This window comes from Oncorhynchus keta, chromosome 3, assembly GCF_023373465.1.
Source record: "Oncorhynchus keta strain PuntledgeMale-10-30-2019 chromosome 3, Oket_V2, whole genome shotgun sequence".
Lineage (NCBI taxonomy): Eukaryota > Metazoa > Chordata > Actinopteri > Salmoniformes > Salmonidae > Oncorhynchus > Oncorhynchus keta.
The window spans coordinates 22,456,170-22,468,315 of record NC_068423.1 but is presented as its reverse complement, the minus strand read 5'-3'; the positions used below and the strand labels follow the sequence as shown (position 1 = coordinate 22,468,315).

The 12,146-nt window shown below is 43.9% G+C and overlaps 1 pseudogene; it reads right to left on the bottom strand.

Annotated features, from left to right (window-relative positions):
- Positions 1 to 12,146, bottom strand: part of LOC118375223 (voltage-dependent T-type calcium channel subunit alpha-1G-like) — a 346,606-nt pseudogene that overhangs the window by 223,410 nt on the left and 111,050 nt on the right.

Below are 12,146 nucleotides of genomic sequence, written 5' to 3'. Positions count from 1 at the left end.
AATAGCTAAGGAGATGGAAGAAAACACCAGTCTGGATGACATCATCAAAATAAGGCGACCACGAACAGCATCAGACACGAGACGTGTCCAACCCTGATGTATACTGGTAAGATTATCAGATATTACACATTTATAATTTTGACAGAAAGTTGTTTAATTGCAAGTGTACTGTTAGCTAGCTAACGTTACGTCATGTGTTGGGACTCATTGTTTACCTGGCTAGCTATCTAGCTACATGTCTTAACACGAAACCACATAGATAGCGATAGGGCGAGTAATGTTCAGTGAGCTATTCTCTCTCTCTTAGATGTCTGGAAGTACCTGGCAAATTTGTACAGAACAGTTGGATCAACCCTTAAAGAGGTGTGTGGGGCTAAGGCTTAAGAGGGTGTGAACAATGCTTAATGGGTGGGGCTAAGGCTTAAGAGGGTGTGAACAATGCTGAATGGGTGGGGCTAAGGCTTAAGAGGGTGTGAACAATGCTTAATGGGTGGGGCTAAGGCTTAAGAGGGTGTGAACAATGCTTAATGGGTGGGGCTAAGGCTTAAGAGGGTGTGAACAATGCTGAATGGGTGGGGCAAAGGCTTAAGGGTTCTGCTGAATGGGTAGGGCTACTTAAGAGGGTGTGAACAATGCTTAATGGGTGGGGCTAAGGCTTAAGAGGGTGTGAACAATGCTGAACAACTTAAGAGGGTTAAAATGCTTAATGGGTGGGGCTTTCCCATTGTTCCTGAACAATGCTGAATGGGTGGGGCTAAGGCTTAAGAGGGTGTGAACAATGCTGAATGGGTGGGGCTAAGGCTTAAGAGGGTGTAACAATGCTGAATGGGTGTAGACAAAGACATTCAAAAAGAGGGTTTTCACAGTTGAGTTTACAAGTAACAACTTTAAAAGCATAATTACTGTTCCTCAAATGCAGTGTACTTTGTATGTGAATAAGACCAATAAAATGCTAAATGATTTGATTTGATTTGAAATAGAGAGAGAGAGAGAGAGAGAGAGAGAGAGACAGAGAGACAGAGAGACAGAGACAGAGAGACAGAGACAGAGACAGAGAGAGACAGAGAGAAGAGAGACAGAGAGAAGAGACAGAGACAGAGAGAAAGAGACAGAGAGACAGAGAGACAGAGAGAGAGAGACAGAGAGACAGAGAGAGAGACATGTGTAATGTTTACAGAATTTTTGAGTTTTTAACTTATATTTTAACTATATATTCACTTTGTATGTTGACCTCACTTGAATGAACAGAGCCAATAAAGCCCTTGAATTGAATTGACAGAGATTGAATTGAGACATTGAATTGAGAAAGAGAGACAGAGAGAGAGAGAGACAGAGAGACAGAGAGACAGAGAGAGACAGAGAGACAGAGAGAGACAGAGACAGAGAGAGAGACAGAGAGAGAGACAGAGAGAGAGAGAGAGAGAGAGAGAGATATGACACAGGAAGGTCGAAGTGGAATCAGAGCCAAGACAAATCAGCCTCATCAAAGATGAACAGAGAGATTGGCCCTGGCCAATAACCGTGGCACTGTTTGGTTTCAGTAAGGGCAGAGGAGTGGAGGGAAGGAGTGGAGAGGGGTTGTTACTCACTAGGCACTCTGTTGATGGCTCGGAGGGGTCTCAGAACTCGAACTGTTCTCACTGCCGAGAAACTGACATTCTGCAGGTTCAGAGAATACTCCAGCATCCTAGAACAAAACAAACACAAACACTGTTAGTAGCATGCCATAGTCCACTCTAAAATGTCTTGCTTTCTGTGAACTGTGCAAAATCCGCTATTGCCCTCAAATTCAATTATCAACATTGGATCCACTTCCATTACTTCATTTTATTATTCCCTTGTAATTAGAGACTGATTTAGACCTGGGACACCACGTGGGTGATTCCCTTCTAATTAGGGACTGATTTAGACCTGGGACACCACGTGGGTGATTCCCTTCTAATTAGGGACTGATTTAGACCTGGGACACCACGTGGGTGATTCCCTTCTAATTAGGGACTGATTTAGACCTGGGACACCAGGTGGGTGATTCCCTTCTAATTAGGGACTGATTTAGACCTGGGACACCAGGTGGGTGATTCCCTTCTAATTAGGGACTGATTTAGACCTGGGACACCACGTGGGTGATTCCCTTCTAATTAGGGACTGATTTAGACCTGGGACACCAGGTGGGTGATTCCCTTCTAATTAGGGACTGATTTAGACCTGGGACACCAGGTGGGTGATTCCCTTCTAATTAGGGACTGATTTAGACCTGGGACACCACGTGGGTGATTCCCTTCTAATTAGGGACTGATTTAGACCTGGGACACCAGGTGGGTGATTCACTTCTAATTAGGGACTGATTTAGACCTGGGACACCACGTGGGTGATTCCCTTCTCATTAGGGACTGATTTAGACCTGGGACACCAGGTGGGTGATTCCCTTCTAATTAGGGACTGATTTAGACCTGGGACACCAGGTGGGTGATTCACTTCTAATTAGGGACTGATTTAGACCTGGGACACCAGGTGGGTGATTCACTTCTCAGTTAGGGACTGATTTAGACCTGGGACACCAGGTGGGTGATTCACTTCTAATTAGGGACTGATTTAGACCTGGGACACCAGGTGGGTGATTCACTTCTAGTTAGGGACTGATTTAGACCTGGGACACCAGGTGGGTGATTCACTTCTAACTGATTTAGGGGACTGATTTAGACCTGGGACACCAGGTGGGTGATTCCCTTCTAATTAGGGACTGATTTAGACCTGGGACACCAGGTGGGTGATTCATTTCTAGTTAGGGGACTGGTTTAGACCTGGGACACCAGGTGGGTGATTCCTTCTAGTTAGGGGACTGAATTGGGGACTGATTTAGACCTGGGACACCAGGTGGGTGATTCACTTCTAATTAGGGACTGATTTAGACCTGGGACACCAGGTGGGTGATTCACTTCTAGTTAGGGGACTGATTTAGACCTGGGACACCAGGTGGGTGATTCCCGTCTGGGAATTATTCACTTCTAGGGACTGATTTAGACCTGGGACACCAGGTGGGTGATTCCCTTCTAATTAGGGGACTGATTTAGACCTGGGACACCAGGTGGGTGATTCCCTTCTAACCAGGTGGGTAGGGGACTGATTTAGACCTGGGACACCAGGTGGGTGATTCCCTTCTAATTAGGGACTGATTTAGACCTGGGACACCACCCTTCTAATGGGGGACACCAGATTCCCTTCTAATTAGGGACTGATTTAGACCTGGGACACCAGGTGGGTGATTCACTTCTAATTAGGGACTGATTTAGACCTGGGACACCACGTGGGTGATTCCCTTCTAATTAGGGGACTGATTTAGACCTGGGACACCAGGTGGGTGATTCCCTTCTAATTAGGGACTGATTTAGACCTGGGACACCAGGTGGGTGATTCCCTTCTAATTAGGGGACTGATTTAGACCTGGGACACCAGGTGGGTGATTCACTTCTAATTAGGGACTGATTTAGACCTGGGACACCACGTGGGTGATTCCCTTCTAATTAGGGACTGATTTAGACCTGGGACACCAGCTGGGTGATTCACTTCTAATTAGGGACTGATTTAGACCTGGGACACCAGGTGGGTGATTCCCTTCTAATTAGGGACTGATTTAGACCTGGGACACCAGGTGGGTGATTCACTTCTAATTAGGGACTGATTTAGAACTGGGACACCAGGTGGGTGATTCACTTCTAGTTAGGGACTGATTTAGACCTGGGACACCAGGTGGGTGATTCACTTCTAATTAGGGACTGATTTAGACCTGGGACACCAGGTGGGTGATTCACTTCTAATTAGGGACTGATTTAGACCTGGGACACCACGTGGGTGATTCCCTTCTAATTAGGGACTGATTTAGACCTGGGACACCAGGTGGGTGATTCACTTCTAATTAGGGACTGATTTAGACCTGGGACACCACGTGGGTGATTCCCTTCTAATTAGGGACTGATTTAGACCTGGGACACCAGGTGGGTGATTCACTTCTAATTAGGGACTGATTTAGACCTGGGACACCAGGTGGGTGATTCACTTCTAATTAGGGACTGATTTAGACCTGGGACACCAGGTGGGTGATTCACTTCTAATTAGGGACTGATTTAGACCTGGGACACCAGGTGGGTGATTCACTTCTAATTAGGGACTGATTTAGACCTGGGACACCACGTGGGTGATTCCCTTCTAATTAGGGACTGATTTAGACCTGGGACACCAGGTGGGTGATTCACTTCTAGTTAGGGGACTGATTTAGACCTGGGACACCAGGTGGGTGATTCACTTCTAGTTAGGGGACTGATTTAGACCTGGGACACCAGGTGGGCACAATTACTGATCTGGTAGAGCAGAAAAGCAGCAGTAGACCTTCTAGGGAAAGATCCAAAAATGAAAAGCCTCCGGAGGCAAAATGTTTTAACAATGCGGAGGGCTCCGTATAGCTCACGTTGACATGATTGGTTGATGGTGGGTGGGTGGGGGCGGGAGGTCCTGTATAAACACAAACTCTCTTCCTTGACAACCTTCTTGACACCAGCTCTGTGCTGCTCGGCGAAGCGCATGAAGTATGAATGCCCTGACTTCTGCACAGGCCGTATCACCGTAAATGCTGCAGGGTCAATGCAGACGCCTTTAAGAGTTAAATAGCCCTGCTCTATTGTCTATGCATGCTATCTGCGCTGAGAGTGAGACCGTCATAAGGAACTGCATTAAAATGTGATCAATCACAGCGTAAATGTAAAACATAATCTCTAATTACTTTACTTATGTCTCATTTCTCATTTCCAAGCTTGTCAATTTCCTCAACTTGTCTGAGTGTGTCTGGTTGTAATAAGTGTCCGACGGAGATGCGCACACACACACACACACACACACACACACACACACACACCCTAGGCGACCAGCGAGCACATGCCACTGTGTATCCCTCTTCAAACATCAACAGCAGAGTGACTCACTGGTCATTGAGGGAAGAGGACGTTATAAAGGCAAGACTATAAGATCATGGATGTTATTAACCTTCTGAGAGGAAAGGCTTGTATGATCTACTGCAGTGACTGTGAGTGGCTGTGGGAGTTCTTAGAAGCATTGCAGTGGAGTAGAGGGGTTGCACAGAGAGAAGAGGGAGGGAGGGAGGGAGGGAGGGAGGGAGGGAGGGAGGGAGGGAGGGAGGGAGGGAGGGAGGGAGGGAGGGAGGGGGAGGGAGGGAGCCATACTAGAGCCATACTGAGAGACGTCCAACTCAACACTCTCTGGTTCTGTCCTTCTTTTTCTCTTGAAGAGTGCAGCATGTTTCTTATTTTCTATCTTCCATACTTAGCCGACATGTCAGATTACCAGTGTACTTTCAGAGAGCCAGGCGCATGCAAGGATACAAACAACACATATCAGCAACCTACCTATGGCACTGCAGCTGTTCGCCTCCCACTCCCCGGTCTCCCTCTCCCTCTCCCCCTCTCTCTCTCTCTCTTTCTCTTTCTCTGTGTCTCTTTCTTTCTCTCTCTCTCTCTTGTCTCTTCTCTCTGTATCCATCTCTCTCTCTCTGTGTCTCTTTGTCTCTTTCTCTCTGTGTCCATCTCTTTCTCCCTCTCTCTCTCCTCTGTCTCTCTCTCTCTGTCTCTTTCTTTCTCTGTGTCTCTTTCTCCCTCTCTGTGTCTCTTTCTGTGTCTCTTTCTCTCTGTATCTCTCTTCTCTCTGTATCTCTCTTTCTCTGTCTCTCTCTCTCTCTCTCTGTCTCTCTCTCTCTCTGTCTCTCTCTCTCTCTGTCTCTCTCTCTCTCTGTCTCTCTCTCTCTTATATCTCTCTCAATTCAATTTCAATTTCAATTCAATGTAAGGGCTTTATTGGTATGGGAAACATGGTAACATTGCCAAAGCAAGTGAACTAGATAATAAACAAAAGTGAAATAAACCATAACAACTTACAGTAAATATTACACTCACAAAAGTCCCAGAGGAATAAAGACGTTTCACAGGTCATATTATGTGCAAATAGATAAAGTACAAAAAGGAAAGTAATTAAACATAAATATGGGTTGTATTTACAATGGGGTTTGTTCTTCACTGGTTACACTTTTCTTGTGGCAACAGGTCACAAATCTTGCTGCTGTGATTTCACACTGTGGTATTTCACCCAGTAGATATGGGAGTTTATCAAAATCGGATTTGTTTTTGAATTCTTTGTGGGTCTGTATAATCTGGGGGAAATATGTGTCTCTAATATGGTCTTAAATCTGGCAGGAGGTTAGGAATTGCAGCTCCGTTTCCACCTCATTTTGTGGGAAGTGTGCAATCTCTCTCTCTCTCAATTCAATGGGCTTTAATGGCATGGGAAATATATGTTTACAATGCCAAAGCAAGTGAAATCGATAGTAAACAAAAGCTAAATAAACCATTAAACATGCATATTTCTCTCTCTCTCTCTCTCTCTCTCTCTCTCTCTCTCTCTCTCTCTCTCTCTCTCTCTCTCTCTCTCTCTCTCTCACACTCTCTCTCTCTCTCACACTCTCTCTCTCACACTCTCTCTCACTCTCTCTCTCTCTCTCTCTCTCACACTCTCTCTCTCACACTCTCTCTCTCTCTCACACTCTCTCTCACACCCACTCCCTCTCTCTGCACACCACCTGGCAGGTCAATGAAGTACGACAGGTTTACTGCCTGGAGTGGGAGGGGGTGAGAGAGGAAGTAAGGGGTATGCGAAGAAAGGAGGAATTGAAGGGAGGCTTGGGAGGTTGAGTTGGAGGGAGGGATCTGCAAAGAGTGAGGGAGGAAGGGAGAGGTGGAGGAGATAGTTGAAAAAGATTTAGCTCGAGCCCAAAAGCTTGTCCTCAGATTAATTCTCACTCTCCTCCCTACTGCATACAATTCTCTCTCTCTATTTCTCTCTCTCCCTCCCTTATTTTCCCCTCTGTCTACCAGACTAACATCAGTAGACTTACAATATAAAATGAATCTCTCCCTAGTTTTATAGCACTATAATAGATATATAATGACTTAATTAGTATTGCACTACGGATATAATAGCCATTAGCCTGTTGGATTTGTTTGCCCCGTCAATGTTTACAATATAACACAATAATCGTACAATAAAGTTCAGGCCAAAAACACACAGACACATAAAAGAGACTATCGTTTGCTTCATTTCATCCATAGGAAACCCATCAATGGCCTTCAACTGCAGATGTGGATCCGATCCTATTGTACCCGTTAAAGGATGAAAGATTATAATTATTAACCGCATCAGTAGATGTGGAGTATTTCTTCCTACTGCTAAAACCACCATCTTCTCTCCTTATCTCCCCATGCTTCAGCTTCTCTCTGTCTCTCTCCCATCTGTCATCATACGAATCAGCCAACTCAGCTCAGTCTCTTTCTGATGACATTTGTCAGTTAGTGTTGTAATTGTAGTCTCTGGGGCTTCACAGAGAGGCTAGCTGCAGTGGGAGTTATCCAGCACTGAACGAACTGTGACTGACTGATAGATAGTGCTGTGTGTGTGTGATAGATAGCAGTGTGTGTTAAGACTGCAGCTCAGAGCATATTGCAGCATCAGGATAGATGTGAGGTGGTTTCTCTCTCTCTCTCTCTCTCTCTCTCTCTCTCTCTCAGAGTCATTTCAGTTCATAGTGCACTGCACACACAGCCACACATTATACTGCAAAACATTTCCTGTAAAATGTACAGTAACTTAATGACAGCAATTGACCATTAAGATACTGTAATTGATTTTACAGCACAGCTACTGTAACCCATTTTACGCTAATCCATTTTACGCAACTAAAAAGGTTACTGTAATCTAATGTACAGTATATCACTGGAATTACCCATGCAGTGACATATTACCCAGTGTTCTTTGCAAGTTTCCATTTTTACATGTACATGTACATTTTGGTCATTTAGCGGGTTCTCTTGTCCTTAACAACTCTACTTAACAGGCCAGAAAAAAAGCCCTTGTTTAAAGAAAGAAATGAGCAAACACAAACCCAACACCCTGAGAATGTAACGGTTTTCTAGGTGTGGTGAAGGAGAGTCGGCCCAAAACGCAGCGTGTAGATTGCGATCCATGTTTAATCAAACAAACGTAAACACGAATTAACACAAACACTACAAAACAATAAACGTAACGAAAACCGAAACAGCCTATACTTGTCAACTAACACAGCGACAGGAACAAAGACACTAAGGACAATCACCCACAAAACAACCAAAGAATATGGCTGCCTAAATATGGTTCCCAATCAGAGACAACGATAAACACCTGCCTCTGATTGAGAACCACTCCAGACAGCCATAGACTTTGCTAGATCACCCCACTAGCTACAATCCCAATACATACCAAAACCCCAAGACAAAACACACCACAATACAAAAACCCCATGCCACACCCTGGCCTGACCCAATACATGAAGATAAATACAAAATACTTCGACCAGGGCGTGACAGAGAATACCATCCCCACAGTAACGCATGGTTGTGGCAGCATCATGCAGTGGGGATGTTTTTCATCGGCGGGGACTGGGAAACTGGTCAGAATTGAAGGAATGATGGATGGCGCTAAATATAGGGAAATTCTTGAGGGAAACCTGTTTCAGTCTTCCAGAGATTTAAGACTGGGACGGAGGTTCACCTTCCAGCAGGACAATGACCCTAAGTATACTGATAAAGCAACACTCGAGTGGTTTAACGGGAAACATTTAAATGTCTTGGAATGGCCTAGTCAAAGCCCAGACCACAATCCAAATGAGAATCTGTGGTATGACTTAAAGATTGCTGTACACCAGCGGAACCCATCCAACTTGAAGGAGCTAGAAAGGTTTTGCATGGTACTAACATAATTGACAGAGTGAAAACAAGCAAGCATGTACAGAATAAAACTAATTCTAAAACATGAATCCTGTTTGCAACAAGGCACTAAAGTAATACTGCAAACAAACAGTTTCCTGAATATAAGGGTTATGTTTGGGGCAAATCCAATACAACACATTACTGAGTACCACTGTCCATATTTTCAAGAATAGTGGTGGCTGCATCATGTTATGGGTATGCTTGTAATCATTAAGTACTGGGAAGTTTTCCAGGATAAAAATGTTAACAGTAATGATTTATTTCCTAATTAAAACAATATTCTTGTAAAATCAACACATTTTACACAAAGATCTGTGTGAAGGCCAACTTACAGAAGAGGACATTTTTGAGGCAATTCAGTTTAGAAAATCACCAGGGCTTGATGGTATACCAGTAGAGGTATATCAGACCATTGTTGATGTACTCAAATATCCATTATTAGAGTGTTTTAATTACTCCTATAAAAATGGTAGACTTTCAGGTACTCAACAAGAAGGACCGATTTCATTACTACTAAAACAGGACCCAGGTGGTAAGTTTAAAGATCCAGTCCATTTAAAAAAACTGAAGTCCTCTTACACTTCACTGTTGTGATGCAACAATCCTGGCGAAATGCATAGCACATAGAATAAAAAAGGTTTTACCAGATATTGTTTACCCTGATCAGACAGGTTTTTTTACATAGGTAATATATAGAAAATAATATACGAAAATTAATTGAAACAATTAAACATTATGAAACATCAAAGGTACCAGGCCTGGTGGCCTCCCGGGTGGCGCAGTGCCACCAGAGACTCTGGGTTCGAGCCCAGGCTCCGTCTCAGCCGGCCGCGACCGGGAGGTCTGTGGGGCGAAGCACAATTGGCCTAGCGTCGTCCGGGTTAGGGAGGGCTTATGTTTCATTTCCAGAGAACCAATGCCACATATCCCTTAAAATGGTACAGCACTCTCACTAACAGGCACAACAATAGCATCATACAAGACAAAAGGTGACTACCTCATGAAGCTGTTTTTTTATGTGTTTAAACACTTTTTTTGGTTACTACATGATTCCATATGTGTTATTTCATAGTTTTGATGTCTTCACATTTATTCTGAAATGTAGAAAATAGTACAAATAAAGAAATACCCTGAAATGAGGAGGTGTGTCCAAACTGTTGACTATTGCTGTACTATTTAACAGCTCTGGCATCTTCCCTAATATTTGGAACCAAGGCCGGATAACCCCAATCTACAAAAGTGGAAACAAATTTGACCCAAATAATTACAGTGGGATATGCAGCAACAACAACCTTGGGAAATTAATTCATGCATTAACATTAATTTCAGACTCTTACATTTCCTCAGCGAAAACAATGTGCTGAGCCAATGTCAAATTGGCTTTTTACAAAATGACCATGCGAAAGACCACATATTCACTCTGCACACCCTAATTGACAAACAAACAAACCAAGCCAAAGGCAAAGTCTTCTCATGTTTTGTTGACTTAAAAAAAAGTTTTTGACTGGATTTTGCATGAGGGTCTGCTGTACACAGACAACAAGTGTCTGGTTAAAATGGGAAAAAACACACACTTTTCTTTCTACACGGCCGTGGAGTAAAACAGGGATGCAGCTTCAGCCCCACCCTCTTTAACGTATATATCAATGAATTGGCTAGGGCACTATGTCACGTTTTACCAAGGTGGGTGGAATCAGGCGCAGAGAGCAGGTTTCAGTGATTTGACAGTTTATTCTCTCCGGCACACAAAAACGACGGTCAACTCAACACACAGGGTGAATAATCCATCACAGGATCAAAACAGACCGGAGAATAAAACACAAGCACTACACCAAATGACATGAATACAAAAACAATCCCTCACAAAACAAGGTGCGGGACAACCTACTACATATAAGGACGTTAATTAAACTAAAATACACACAGGTGAAACTAATAAGACAAAACAAGCAGACAAACGAAAAAGGGATCGGTAGCGGCTAGTAGGACGGTGACGACGACCGCCGAGCACCGCCTGAACAGGCAGGAGAGACAACTTCAGCGGAAGTCGTGACACACTAGAACAGTCTGCAGCACCCGGCCTCACCCTACTAGACTCTTTTTGCTGGTGATCTGGTGCTTCTGTCACCAACCAAGGAGGGCCTACAGCAGCACCTAGATCTTCTGCACAGATTCTGTCAGATCTAAAGCCTTGACAGTAAATCTCAGTAAGACAAAAATAATGGTTCAGTCACCAGTACCACAAATACAAAATTCCAACTAGACACCGTTGCCCGAGAGCACACAAACTATACATACCTCGGCCTAAACACCAGCACCACAGGTAACTTCCACAGAGCTGAGAACAATCTGAGAGACAAGGCAAGAAGGGCCTTGTATGCTATCAAAAGGAACATAAAACTTGACATGCCAATTAGGATCTGGTTAAAAATACTTGAATCAGTAATTAGAACCCATTGCCTTTTATGGTTGTGGGATCTGGGTTCCGCTCACCAACCAAAAATTCACAAAATGGGACAAACACCAAATTCAGACTCTACATGCAGAATTCTGCCCCAAAAAATCCTCTTTGTACAACGTAATAATGCAGAGCAGAATTAGGCTGATACCCGCTAAAAGAGACGATAAATTCTACAATCACCTAAAATTAATTGATTCCCAAACCTTCCATAACAAAGCCATCACCTACAGAGAGATGAACCTGGAGAAGAGTCCCCTAAGCAAGCTGGTCCTGGGGCTCTGTTCACAAACACAAACAGACCCCACGGAGCCCCAGTACAGCAACACAATAAGACCCAACCATATCATGGGAAAACAAAAAGGTAAAGAGAGAGAGAGAGAGCGAGAGAGAGCGAGAGCGAGAGCGAGAGCGAGAGCGAGAGCGAGAGCGAGAGAGAGAGAGAGAGGGAGTGATGAGGATTGGGTTTGCTTCTCACTTGCCTCTCTCTCTGTTTCCTGTTTTTCTCCCTCTCTATGCAGCTCGCTGTCAATCAATGATTGTATTTATTGTAGGAGGTCAATCATATCCCTTTTCTTTCAAGGAAACCTTTAACAATCTAATGTAGAGTGTTATCATTGTGTCTGTCTATTATTCACCCTCTTGACCATATGACTTTGACATATTGTAATGTATGTATAGTGGCTGTATGTAATGTTGATATTGTGGTCACATTGTTTGCCTTCTAAATTGCCTCTTTGCCCCCTCCTGCTCTCTTTCTCCTCCCTCCTTCCACATCCACCTTTCTCTCCTCAGTATCTATCAGTAGTATCTCCCCTTAGCAGAGGAAA